Raw genomic sequence first — 6372 nt, forward strand, 5'->3', positions numbered from 1 at the left:
AAGAGCACGGTAGTGTTTATATAAATCCCTTTTCGTCGAACAGTTTTGAGAATCGTTGTGACGATTCCTTATCTTAGCAACAAGTGTCCTCCCAAACTCTGAGACAAGAATATGTATTATGATTTGATATTAATCAAAAGAATAAAGAATATTTTAGATAAATGAGAAAATATTGAGATAAGTGCGGAAAAATCGCCAAATATAAGACCACTACGTGCTCAACAAGAACAACGGTTCGACGAAAAAAGATCTATATGACCATTGACCATTGACCACTAATGTCCTCAGTGACGTGCTCAATAAAAAAGAATAGAACGCGCATCTCCAACGTTGGTAAAGCAGAGAGCTGATACACTCTCTTTCTTTGCGAGGCCGTCCCGTTCACTATTGTAGTCAATTAAATCCCACGCGTTTTATGTAGTTTTTGTTTCTGTTTCGCTTAATTTAAGTTCATTGGGAAAAATAACTATTTCAAAATATATATATTTCTAACAAAGCGTTTGCTTGAACGTTTTTAATTAAATTTATTAAATAATGAGTTTTTCTAAACAAGCGTTAAATTGTAAGCGTTAACGGTTAACCTACCAAATAAAAAAGTGGCCTAATAAACTTGAATGGTTCGTGTAGTTTTTAAAATAAACAGCTAAAACCTCCTAAAACCACTGTGCGCCTATCTTTTAATGTAGACCAAGCGAAATGAGGACGGAGTTGGTGGTCACGTTAATAGAAAAAGCATAAATATTAGCATTGTTAAATAATGAAGTGTTGTATTATCTTATTAAACTATGATAATAATATCATTTACCCTGTATATTATGTCTATGATCTATATTATCTAGCAACTTCATATCATCCGTTATTGCTAACTTAATTTTTTTTCTCTCGTGTCGTTTGTTGGTCGTTTTTAAAGGAAGATGTTAGCTTGTCAGGTGGTAAATCGCAGTCATTTTGATTGTTATTTGTATATGCATTTACGGTCTAAGTCTGTAATATAATAAACCTTACAAATAACTTAAACTGTAAGTAAATTGTTTTTTCAAACATGTGTCTACACAAAGTATTGCAGTAGTGTCGCCTCGATATTACTGCCGCCGGTGACCAGTGAAAATTTTGGTCTCAAAATGTTCCTTACATCTCCCTGATACTTGCTGTATATTTGTTCAAAAAACTGGTTTTCTATCAAGAATTTAAAAATGGGCCGTGTTTCTCCACTTATATGACTTATTTGGAGTATAAAATGGTTTCCTCCAGTTTCCCTTCTTCCTTCCTTTTAGCAAAGTTATTTTTTCTCCATCCCTTCTTTCCCACTTTTTTGTATTCGGTTTTTCTCCGTTTCTTCATTCCTCCTCCCTTCTTTTAGTGTTGTGACTGTTGTCCTGCTGCGTCACTGTATTTTCCACTCTAGCTGCATGAATTAAACAGGGTTAGATTATTTTGGAGGTTGCGGCGCGATTGTAATACCCCCCAGATTGGAAAGTTTGCAAACTGCGCAGAGATTTTTTTGTTGATGGTAATTGTGCGAACTAACCATTTTTCGCGCGGATCGTCTGATTCTTGAAACTTAATTGTTACCGTCTTACACCACTTAATTTACAAGTAAACTATCAAAGCAAACACAGTAGAACTTTTTCTTACATTCTTTTACGCAACGATTATAACAGTACGTCTTTGTGTGTTCGTGACGCTGTCGGCCAACGTGTGTATATGCTAGAGGAAATGTTATTTTAAGTTATAAACCAGTGGTTCCCAAACTGTGGAACGCAAAGGTCTCCCAGGTGGTACACGAGCACCTTATTAAGTTCACACCAAACGATCGCAACTGATCTTTTAGTGATTGTTATAAGCATTAGTTTAATTCACATTAATTACGTTAAGCGTGACATTTCATGCTATATTCCCTACTACAGTGGTTTCCAACTTTTTCAAACCTAGGTGTTGCTTTATGTGCGTACAAAGTATTTTTGCAAGTCTATCTTTACTAATGCGCATACGTGTTTGCAAATATCTAACCTGTTTTTCAAGCACTTGTAGGCTGAATAATCTAGGGGGACAATCACTAGGTAATACTGCCGCTGGTGACCAGTGAAAATTTTGGTTTCAAAATGTTTCTTACGTCTCCCTGATACCCGCTGTATAATTTTTTAAAGAAAAAACTCAGGCGTTCTTGTCGAATACTAACTTTGAAAATGTGCAAAAACATGCTGCGTCACCGTAGTTCGCCTGACTTGCGTATGGTTAACGATATATTACGTCACAACAGCGAATGTTACGTCACTGTAGTGACATATTACGAACGTTACAGCACGTTATAATCTTGTTTTTCGCACTGTTTTATGCTAGGGAAAACCCCAAGCCCCAACCCTTAACACAACCCTAACCTTTACTTTTAACCCCCAACCCATAAATCCACAAAAAAACTAACAAATTACGTAATCTGTAACGTTGATATCAAAAGTGGTAATTCACATTCTATGACGTAATAATCTAACCTTTGTTTAATCCATGACGGCTTGTGTGGAAAATACGGTGACGCAGCACGATTTCGTTTTTTCAAAGTTAATTTTCGACACGAACGCCCGAGTTTTTTCCAAAAAAAATTATACAGTGGGTATCAGGGAGACGTAAGGAACATTTTGAGACCAAAATTTTCACTGGTCACCAGCGGCAGTATTACCCAATCACTATTATGATCCAAATAATCAACGTGTGAATTGCTATCATGTAGTAATCACTTGCCAGGTCAAACAATCGCTATTATGATGCAATGAATCCAGGTGTGGATCCCTACTGTTTCGTAATAAATATGCTGTTTGACTGAGGAAAACATTGTAAATATACAGCAGTGCTACTTCTGGAACATGTTTAGGTTGTTTATTACCCCGTGTTGCCCTGTTTAATTCGCAAGTTACATATATTTTACATGCAGCTTTAAAAAAGGCTGTGCCAAGTTTGTAGTGCGAATTCCCGCCGAAAAAATACTTATGCGTGCGGTTTCTTATTTCACTATTTAAGATTAGTTGTTCATGAGCCTTCAGTAGTTTAGTAGATGGTACGAGAATGCTGCATGGACATAAAAGTGGTACGCGAGTAGGGAAAGTTGGCAAACACTGCTTTAAATGTAGATGAATATGTGATTTTTTATGAGCAAATGTAAGAGCAAGGAGCAACGCTATCAGTAAATTGGAACCAACAGAAATTGGAATATCATTTTATAAAGTATCGTTCCGAGTTTCATTACGTCACTTTTCACTAGAATAAATTCACAACGATTGCTTTCACATTCCTCCATATTGTAATATTATGAAACGTCATAATTAATAGTTTCCTTGCAATAGGACAAGTTAAGTAACAATTAAATGAAAAATTGTTTCAATTCCGAGCGAAAGAATGTAATATTGAAAGCAACACGTGTGTGTGTGTCTAGGCACTTTCTGGCAGCATGCTCGTCTGCGGAAAAGAGGGCTGTCATGACAGCAAAACAGCCCCCCTGGTTGGAATAGAATATGTTACAAATTTTGTTATTTGTTAAGGAGGTAACAGGCGTTACAGTCTTACAGATTATGTTGTTTGTTAGGGGATTAGGCCATTAGGGTTTTTACTACCACAAAATTATTTTATGTTAACTGTTGCACCAGTTTTTATTATTTTAAAGATTTTCAGCCTGCCGTCAATGAAGAACATTCTCGGTCAGTCGGGCTTTTTATTTTGCCAACTTATGAAATATCTGGCACTTTTTACACAGCTGCTGTTAAACAGTTAAAATGCTATAAAAATAGGTATAGCAATATATCTTGCAATTATTAAAGTATGTATATATTTACATTTTTTCAGAACTTTTCTTGCTTTGTAACAGCAGGGGTTTACCTTACTTGCTGTAGTGCATGGAATATTTTCAATATGGCCACCCGTGAAGATTATGTTTCTGAAATTGAGGCAATACAAAAAAAGAAAGAACTTATAATAAACGAACGTCCAACAGCTGATGTGGATGATGATGAGAATAAAGAAGAATCAGCGGAAAAAGTTAAATTAGGGGAAGGAGGTTTTTATGATCAAGAAATCTATGGCGGTTCAAAGAGCAAGTTTGCTGGTTATGTCACTTCCATTGCTCCAAATGAACAAGTGAGTTTACCTTAGTTTTTCATTACCACTTTGGGACCATATCTATGTGTGAAGTAGAGTTTGACCGAAATTGCTTTTTTCTGATACTGATATTTTAAGAATTTCAGTTGTTATTTTCATGCAGCTAAAAAGCTTGATTAATTAGAAACTAAAAATTTGATAGGACTGATGAAATCAAACTACAGGCTTAATTATTATTAATAAGTTATTACTGAACTTGTAATTATCTAATTAGAGGAAAGGGGGAATTTTGGAGGATTGGTTATACGGGTATAGTTGCATAAAAGTTAAATATACAGGGTTGCAAAATTACCCCTTTTTTGGTGATAATGTCACCGTCTGGATCGCCCGATTAGGAAGACGCATGCGGTAGCATACATTCCACACCTAACAAAGGAAGCAATCGTTGTGAATTTATTCTCATGAAAAATGATGTAATGGAACTCCGGTTCTCGTGCGGTGCCAACAAACGATGTTTTTTGGCCTCTGTCCAAGCTCGACCCAGGACGATACTTAGTAATATCATATTACAATCTCTGCTGGTTCCAATTTACTGCTAGCGTCGCTCTTCGCTATTATATTTGCATCAATTAAAATTCACAGAACTGCGATTTACCTGCATTTAAACTAATCATCAGAAATAAAAATTATACACAAACTACAGATCGTATGGCAGCGAATAAAACGCGATTATTTTCCAACAATCTCGTTTGTGATGTAACAATCAAAATGGTTTATCAAAGGTATTCCGACATAAATATTCGTTACATTATCCACGATGGACATGTGTAAAACTTGTGTTTCATTTATTAAAAAGACGTTTCTAATTTAGTATAAACAATGTGATATTGGTCCTTATTTACCGCATAAAGTAGAACAGTGGACAGATATATTAGTGTGCAGGACCAATATCTAAAGTGTTTATATCGCGTCAGAGATAACAAAGTTTTTTTATCTGTATGACAGACCCTTTTTGAATGCGCTTTTTAATTAAATTTTTTTTATTAAAAATTATGAAACAAGACATCTCTTTAACCGCAAACCATGTGTTCTGTAGTATTTTGATTAGCGACGCTTTGACTGAATAGGAATGCATTCTCGTATGCCTTTCTCCTTAATAACGTCATAGGTGTTTCGGCTCGGGCTCGTGCCGAGCTTTTCGTTGAAGCTCGGCATTCGGCGAACCCGAGCTTTTACAACTTCAGCACATCCATAATATATATATATATATATATATTTAGCTTACTGAAAGTCAGTCTATATGTTTCACCACTTTTTAAGCCACTGATTGAACACAAAATTAATCACTAAATTTATAATAAAAGTACTTAGTAAACAAAAAGTTTGTTCCAATGTAAACTTAAAATATTTCTGTTTTATTAAACCTCATCACAAAAATGTAGTGTGTTAAGATATGACCCTAATTGTGGAAACAAAAAATGCATAACTTTTTTGTGGAAAACAAAGCCATGGTTCTTAGTTTGCTGTTAAAGTATCTAACCAGGATTGTAAAAGTTGTAAATCCGGACGGTGATCGTTTAATTTTATTGAAAATCCGGACGTAATATGTTTTACGTGCGTCTGTCACCCAAGCTACCAAATCTTGTTATAAAGCGTATTACTGAATATCACCACGACACCACAGTCTAGTACGGGCGCCTGTGCGATAAAAACCGTTGTTAAAGCTGCGATCTAATGTTTTATGTTAGTCGCGTGTTCGTAATAATCAGCTAACGAAGTCGTTCGAGTAACAAACATTGCCGTGCTGCAATTTGACATTTTGCGCTTAATTATTACGTCACATGTCTTATTGCAACATAACTATTAACTATGACGTTTCATTACTAGTACGGGCGCCTGTGCGATAAAAACCGTTGTTAAAGCTGCGATCTAATGTTTTATGTTAGTCGCGTGTTCGTAATAATCAGCTAACGAAGTCGTTCGAGTAACAAACATTGCCGTGCTGCAATTTGACATTTTGCGCTTAATTATTACGTCACATGTCTTATTGCAACATAACTATTAACTATGACGTTTCATTACGTAACAATCGGAAGGAATGCCCACTGCCCAACGAACCACGAGATCGAAACATCGTGTATGAGCGTCACATTTTTATGCTCTGCGCCGCCGTAGGAAATAAAGAAAGACGCATGCGGTAGCATACATTCTACACCTAACAAACGAAGCAATCGTTGTTAATTTATTCTCGTGACAAGTGACGTAATGAAACTCTGGGTCTTGTGCGGT

This window comes from Ciona intestinalis, unplaced genomic scaffold (assembly GCF_000224145.3).
Source record: "Ciona intestinalis unplaced genomic scaffold, KH HT001207.1, whole genome shotgun sequence".
NCBI lineage: Eukaryota > Metazoa > Chordata > Ascidiacea > Phlebobranchia > Cionidae > Ciona > Ciona intestinalis.